This window comes from Pteropus medius, unplaced genomic scaffold (assembly GCF_902729225.1).
Source record: "Pteropus medius unplaced genomic scaffold, Ma_sr-lr_union100, whole genome shotgun sequence".
Taxonomy (NCBI): Eukaryota; Metazoa; Chordata; class Mammalia; order Chiroptera; family Pteropodidae; genus Pteropus; species Pteropus medius.
In genome coordinates, this window is record NW_024355205.1 from 21,531,061 (window position 1) to 21,539,837 (window position 8,777).

Sequence of the window (8,777 nt, forward strand, 5' to 3'; positions counted from 1 at the left end):
ACTTAGAATATTTTATTATATTCTATAAAAGGATCTAGAATATTCTTCATATTGTACCTTGAAGACTTAATAATGACAAATTTAATAATGACAAATTTAAAATTTTAGAGCAATAGATATGTGCAGTATGTGTGTGTGTGTGTGTGCGTGTGTGTGTGTGTATGTGTGTTAGAGTGTTCAACAAAATAGAGAATGAAAATGGGAAGTTATGTTTAAAGGCAGATTATGATGAGTTGTTCAATAGTCAGCAACTACTGTATGACTCTAGGGAAGAAGTCGAGGCTAATAAATTAATTTGAGTCATCAATTAAAAGAAATGTCATGGAATAATTTATATTATTGATGATAAATTTATGTAGAGAAAAATAGATACATGTGTGTATTGGTTATCTATTGCTGTGTAACAAATTACCACAAACAAGAGTTTATAACGGTATACACATATATTATCTCACAGTTTCTGTCTGATAGGAGTCCAATATGACTCATCTGAGTGCTCTCTTGCAGAGTCTCTCAAAGGCTGCAGTCGAGGTGTTGGCTGGGCCTTCAATATCACCTCAAGTCTCTCCTGGGGAAGGATTCACTTCCAAGATGATCTGGTTGTCAGAATACTTTGGTTCTTTATGGGCTTTTAGACTGAAGATCTCTGTCTCTGCTAGTTGTTGGCTGAAGGGTGCCCTCATTTCCTTGATGTGTGGGCTATTCTACAATCTAGCAATGTCTTTCATCAAAGCCAATGAGGGAGATAGTTGATAGTAAGTCTGAAGGAGAGACAGAAATCAAAATCCTATGTACCATAATCATGGAAGTGATGTTCCATATCTTTGCTCTGTTCTATAAGTTAGAAATAAGTCACAGACTCATGAACATTCAAGGGGAGAGGATAACACAAGACTGTGATTACCCAGACCATTAGAAAGCCCATACATTTCATCCTAGCTAGTTAAAGCAGAAACCGATTTGAGGCATTTAGATATTGTGATGCACACTATTGTTATAATGCCAGAAAAGTTAGGCTCTAAATAAAGCTTTCAGAATTCCCAAAAGAAAACATCAAAAACCATCCAGTTCACCACGGGATCCCTTGTATCTACCATGACCAGGAAGTTGAGAACCCAGGAAGGACACAAACACAGTGATGGGTGTCCACATTTTTGCTAGAATTCATATCAAAATAAATGTCTGAATCCTTCCACTCAACAGCTTTGAATAAGATCTAGTCACAGGGACCTACCTTAAAGCTACACAGTACCAAATACAAATGTCACCAGCACCATTCATTCCAACAGAAAAAGCAAATGAAGCACAGCTTTCATCATCTGATGCTCATTTTCACCTTTCATATCTCAGGCATAAATATATGCCTGACAAAAGTTTGTTACATGCAGAAAAGTTTTGAGAGACTGGAAAATATCATAGTTTTACCTTCTGAGTAAGTCTGCAGTAAAGCAGACTACAGGAGTTTTAGAGAGAGTTTGGTAACATAAGCTTTTGAATTGCCACAGTTCTCTGCAACCAGTGGACAGTCAGAGCCTCCAAACACACAATTCCTTTCTAGTTAAACTTCTAACTTGTAAGAAAAAACAGCTGTATTCTTCCATCTAAAATAATATAGCTATACTTTCTACATTAAGTGTAACTCTACTTACAATAAAGGAGTGCTTATCTTCTTCCCAATGATTAATCATTGAAACCATTCTGAATGATGTTTATTCCCACTCTACCTTAGTATAACTAATATCCTGAAAACAAAGAATGAAATATTAAGCCCTATATTATACTAGCAACAAGGCTCGTATAAATATGCAGAAGAAAATTGCTATTATATATATTTTATAGCTGGATAGATAGATGACACAACATACAATGAAAAGAGTATGGCTAAATTCTATCTGTAGTGATTTGATAGCTCTCATTTATTCATCTTGTCAGGAAGCCATATGTATTTGGTATTTGTAATATTTTTATTGTTCATTTCATATTTTTCTGCCCTCTGTCAAATATTTAGCTTGTCAGTATCCTTTTACTGATGATAAAACTCAAAATATACTTGAAGCATTAGATCATTTTTAGGTTCTGCATGCATGAGGTTCATGCAATAATTTATTACATTTTCCCCTAATCACGTATTATGAAACTCCTCAGAAAATCCTCTGGGTTTCAGAGAATGTCTACATGCCAACAGCATATAATACAAATTCTATTTTCCGTTATCAATAAGAGGAACCTATAAACATATATCCATCAGTAATTGACTTTGCCATGACCCAGGGCTTGCTGTTGACTGTAGGCATAGTCATAACAACAGCAACAATTCATATATATAAAATATATGCTTTGTGTCATAATTCTCATTACCCTCAAAGCTAGGAACTGATATTAGATTTCTGCCACAGATAAACCAACCTCATAGTGGAAGCAGAATTATAGTCTCCACCTAAGCTTGTTTAACTCCACTTCACAAATCCCACACATATATATCTTCTGGGTGTAATCTTAAAGAATTCACACAGTAAAGAGTCTGGGAAATGTAATCCTTAGAACTTCATCTACTAAGCATGGAGTGAATTCACTACAAAGAGTTAAAATGAAGTTGAGCAAGTCATAGAGAAAGAATAGGGTCTTATTTTGTGAGTGAAGAGAAGAAAATAAGATGCACAAAGTGTTTCAAATGATAAAATTTTAGTTAAAAGATGGAAAAAGTAACGTAGCAGAGCTGTTCATTTTCTCTCTATGGCCTTCTTCATCTTAATATAACTGTGAGTTTTAGGAGGATACATGGCCATCTTGATAGACACTACCTTTTCCAACCTCCCTTAAAAGAAAATGTGGCCACATGACTAGAAATGGCAATCCAGATTTAGCGATCTGGGATAAAGACAACAGCTAGGAAATGGTGGGATAATAAATGAGAAGAAATCTAGGTCTATGGACAACCTAATGGATCAGAACTGTTTGCTCATCCCAGAAAGTCTGACTGACCCTGAACTTAGAAGAGGAAAAGAACTAAATATATATCTTCTATAAAACATTATATTTTTTTATTTCTGTATTACAAAAGCTGAGACTGTATCCTAAATAAAGCAAGAAGTATCATGTAAAACAATTGGGAGAAGAGAATTTTGATAAGAAAAGATAATTTACAGTGTCAAATTCTACAAAATATCTATTAAGATAATCAGCAAATAATAACTGATAATGTTATAAAATTAGGTTGGACATTGATGTCACGGAAAAAAGTTAGATGTGTAGCAGATTAAAGAGTTAATAGGAAGCGTGAATTCCAGACCCTTCAGCTTGACCATTCTATTCTTGCAGGCCTTTTCCAAAAATAGAAGTGAATTGTGACAGGCATCTTTTTTTTGTTTGTTTAAATGGTTCAAGTTGCTTTTAGTTTTAATTTTATCATCTGTTATAGCAACATATCTGCTATGCATATACATGTTATTTCTTCATTTATATAAGCTGCCTTTTAAAAATGTAGGAAGAAAAGAGTACTGAGTGTTCACCTTTTTGACTTTATCCATTTAAGCAAAGAATCATACTCTCATAAATATTATATTTGGGTCCCAATAGACACAGATTTTCATCCTAACTATGTCACTTAATAGTGCTCTGGGGCTTTGGTAAAGACACTTTTGTTTCTATGTGTATAAAGTACCAATAGTATTAGTGAAATATAACCGTGAGTATTAAACTAAATTATTATGTAGATAGCAATTAGCTCACTCGATCATCTATCTATCTATCTATCTATCTATCTATCTATCTATCTATCTATCTATCTATCTATCTATCTCATCTATCTATCCATCATCATTATCTATCTATCTGTCATCATCTATCTATCATCTATTAACAAAGTACTTGGTCTTTGATAAGCTCTTAAATTGTCATGAACATAATAACAGTCATAGTTACAATTTTCCTAATCATCATAGTAATCAATGACGTACATGCCTACAAATATTCTCAATTAGAATTTAGATCAGACTGTAGATACATTACTAGATGTCTCTTTACTAAATATTTTACTATTTGGGCAATAAAGTGTACTAAAAAACATGGAGTCCATACTGTATTTAAAAATTTCTCCCATTATTATCTGAACTTAACTTCATACAAAACCAATAAAAACATATTGATGATATAATTTTGTCTAAGTCTTTCTGATTTTTGTTCATCATTAATATAGTTCTGAGAACTCTTCAGCTGCCAATGTGCACTTACAGGTCTATGATTAAAGCTATGTTTCTAGATTCAGGATTCTAAATGGTTCAGAGTACATTTCATATTAATGAGTTATGAGTGTCTTTTTCTCAGGAATAGGTACATGATTTTATTTGCTTTGGTTTATTATAGTTACTATTTATTAACTGTCATTTGGCAGTTCTAACTTCTGTCTGTGAATTATTTTATTTTCATGACAACCTTATTAAAATACACATTTTTTTTTTTTCAGTTTAGAAAACTTGGAATATTGAAGCTATTCTAGGATTTTAATAAGAATTCAGACAGTTAGAATTTCAAGCCTATACTCTTGTCTGTTATGTTTTATTGCTGCCCTGCATAATGGTCTCTTGATTCATGCAGATATGAAAAAGCCATGCACTCTAAAATCACTTAAATTAATTTTATAACAACATTGAACAGATGAAGGAAAAATAGAAAATTTAACTCTTATCATTCCTTTTAAAAGAGAATCATCAGGCATTGTACTTATTTAAGCCCCTGTGATTGAATGTTACAATTTTCTTCCTTCTCCCCCAAATTAATCCTCCAAATAATTACCCTCTTCTGACTATTTATTGTTCTTTCCTAAATAAAATGTATGAAATGAATTTAATGCTCTTGTCAAAGAAACTATTAGAAGTTTCTGCAGAAAAGGTTGGGGGAGGGAGTAAAAATATTTCTAGCAATAAAATAAATATGTTTGCATTGAAATAAATTATCTTTAGCTCTATTTTGATATCGGTTTGTTCTATAACCCACTCATCTTTTTCTTGCCAAGATCATACCAATGCCAAATTATTATTAAGTTGAACCACATCTTCATTTAATTTCTTGGAAAAAAAATCATGTTGATATACGCAAGTGAAAAGCTTAAATATGAGGGCATAACCAATTTTTTTTGAAATTCTAACAGTCACAAATAAGGGATATTCATGTCATTTGATAAAATAATTAAGATATGCATTTATTATAGCTGGTATTATATTTCATAATCCTGAATATATATTGGCTTCCTCATAATGACATAATGATTATTTTCAGTAGAGCTAGCTAGTGCTATATACTGTCCAAAACTAAATGTTTACACAGAAAATATATCTTTCTTTCTTGTTCTTAATTTCTAAATTTATAGTAATTCTCTAGATTAGCCAAAATCATACAACATATGCAAAAATTTCTTTAGTTCTAATTCTTGTAATAAATTGTATTATACATTTCTGGATAATACATTTACAGTCATTCATAGAAGCAACTTACAAGAATGAACAACAATAATTATTAAAAATTATATCAAATATTATATCAGTCTATTTTTACATTATGTCTTGTTTATTATTGTTTGTATTTTTTACTCATATTTTGAGATTTTTAAACACACTTTCTTTAAAATCAACTAGACATTGTCTCTTTCTTTGCATTCAGTGTCCTAATTTAATTTCTTTCATTATTACTTATTCTAATTTTTACTATTTTGGTTGTCTTTCTTAATGCTACTGACCTAATGTAGTAGACTTTATCATTTATTCATTCTCTCTCCCTAGGCTCACTTAACTCTGCCATTCTACTTTGTTATTGAATTCACTCACAGTTCAGTTTCCCAGAGAAGAATCAACTTATTTGCAGCTTAACTCTCCTATCAGGATATTACAACATGGTCTAATTGCTCTCTCTCTCTTCATGACATTTTCTGCTTCTCTCTCACAAAACTAAATACACAAGACATAAAATCATAATTTTTGACAATGACCAGAGATATCTATGGATTCTTATGGCAAGAGAATACAATCCCCAATCGAATTTTAATAAAAAATTTGAATTTTAATAAAGTGCATGTGGACCGGTGCCCTGCTAAGTTCAGGGTACTGGTCCAGATGCACTTTATTAAAATTAAGTTCTAGACTCCAATATACCACAGGAGTTCCACTCGTGGTGTTCGATGCCTGCTTCCTGAGCCAGTGCATCAGGTGCACAGCTTTAGTCTCCCCTTACCGCTATGTGATCACTTTTCATTTCAGGGCCCAAGAGATCTTGGTGTTCTTCCTTAGGACAGATATGACTTTTTTTTTTTTTTGATAGTTCAGGAAGAAGGAATATTATAAAATGCAAATTTACAATACCATCTTGACTGAAATGGGCTTTGCTTTTCTGCCTGTATGCTTGAAGAAGTATCTTTGAAATTCTACATATTAAACAGTCAGTAATTATCCGTCTCAGTCTTGCTGTTTCATTTTTCATGGAATATGGTTCATTTTGCAAATTTGCTTCTTCTTTCATTCCAGTGAAATGGTCTGTATTGCATCCTTGAATAGCTTTCTATTCCATTTTTTGTGTTCTGTACTTGACTGACCAACATTGGTAATCTTTTGTTAGTCTGTGTATCTATCGTCTATAATAATGATCTCTGTGCTTGTTTTATTTCTTTAATAGCTTCATAGTTTCAGTGTCTGATCTTCTGTATTAACTGATGATCTCAACCCATTTTCTAGTTTAGCAATGCAATTTTAATTAAATATAAACCTTTAAATCTCAGGTGTTAACACATCATTATTTATTTATTTATTTATTTATGTGAGGTTGATTTTGTGTCTCCTTGACTTGGTAACTTATGAGTCCAGAATATGTTCTTCTATTGTGTAATACCACTTTAACTGTATATAATTCTAGAATTATCACTTCATGGGTATCCTTATCTCCTCCACTTACAATATATTGGCAAAAACTAATCACCCAACTTAAAGGGTGACTGGGAAATGAAAGAGGAGATTGCAGAATATTTGAGGAGCATGTCATGCATTTGGAACACAGAAAAGATGACTCTAAAACACTTGTTTTTTATGAAAGAGCAAAGAGTTCTCTCAAAGATGCATGGTATGTTAACTAAAAGGGACTCCCATTGGCTAAGGTGTGGTAATTTAAGTGATTAAAATAAACTAGGTTTTTAATGAGTCAATAATAAACAATTGAATCTTTTAAAAGAACCAAGAGTCCATTACAAAAGTAAAGATGGAAAGATAATAAAATCTGCTAAAAACAATTATTCTTATGCATGCATAAATATCTATTTCATAAAATGCTATACATTTATAACATTTCTTTATGGGATATCAATCTTGGAAGTTTTTCAATAATTATTCTGGAAAAAAGTCAAATGTTTTGTAAAAATAGGTGGAAAGCATGATTAACAAAAATTTCATCTGTCTCTCTGGGAATAAACAGTATAGAATGCTACTGATCATAAAAAATACAGGATTTTAAATTGGCAAATAAATAAATTTAGAAAAATATATATGAAAACTAGGAATATGTTCATTAGTATTGACAAAAATGGTGATTATTTAGAGGAGGGAAATGTAACCGGTTTAGTTATGTTTTAAATCTGTTATCTGTAATAGTAATAGAAGATGAACAATTTTAAAAATATACATCTATTTAGAAAAAGCAGTAAGTATAACAAGGAAGAAACTGAGTGGGGTGAGTATAATAATTAATTGAATAAAAAACCCTTATGTCTACAATGCTCAACTTCACAGAAAAAATAACAAATATATTACTTTGATTTCAAAAGAAAGTGATACCATTACAAACCTATTAGAATAGCAGACGTCCAGAACATGAAAACATCAAATGTGGGCGAGGATGTGGAATAATAACTCTCATTCATTGCTGGTGGGAATGCAAAATCATACAGTCACTTCATAAGACAGTTTGGTGGTTTCTTAGAAAACTAACCATATTAATCAGCAATAGTGCTCTTTGGTATTTACTCAAAGTTGTTGAAAACTGTGTCCAGATAAAAACCTACAAAAAGATATTTATAGCAGCTTTACTCATAATTGCCAAAACTTGGAAGTAGCTAGGATATCCTTCATTAGTTGAATAGATAAATAAACTGTGGTACACCCAAACAATGAAATATTAGTCAATGCTAAGGAAATAAGTTATCAAGCCATGAAAAGTCATGAAGGAACATTAAATGTAAATTAAGTGAATGAAACCAATTCGAAAATGCTATAGCTTGTATAATTTAAACTACATGACATTCTGGAAAGGCAAAACTATGGAGACAGTAAAAAGATCTGTGGTTGCCAGGGGAGGGCAGGATTGTGGGATAGGGGGTGAGAAAGAGATGAATAGGCAGAGCATAGAGGGATTTTACAGTAGCGCAACTGCTCTGCATGAATCTATAGTGGTGTATCATACTATTATACATTTGTTCAACCAGTGGACTACACAATACCAAGAATAAACTATGGACTTTGAGTAATAATAACATGCCAATGTAGTTCATCTACCGTAACAAATGTGCAACTCTTGTTGGGGATGTTGATAATGGGAGAGTCTGAGCATTTGTGCAGGCAAGGGGTATACTGGAAATATCTACTTGTACATTTTATTCAATTTTCCTGCAAACCTTACTAATACTCCCTAAAAAGGCTCTTACAATAGAAAGAAAAAGAAAGAAAGAAAGAAAGAAAGAAAGAAAGAAAGAAAGGAAGGAAGGAAGGAAGGAAGGAAGGAAGGAAGGAAGGAAGGAAGGAAGGAAG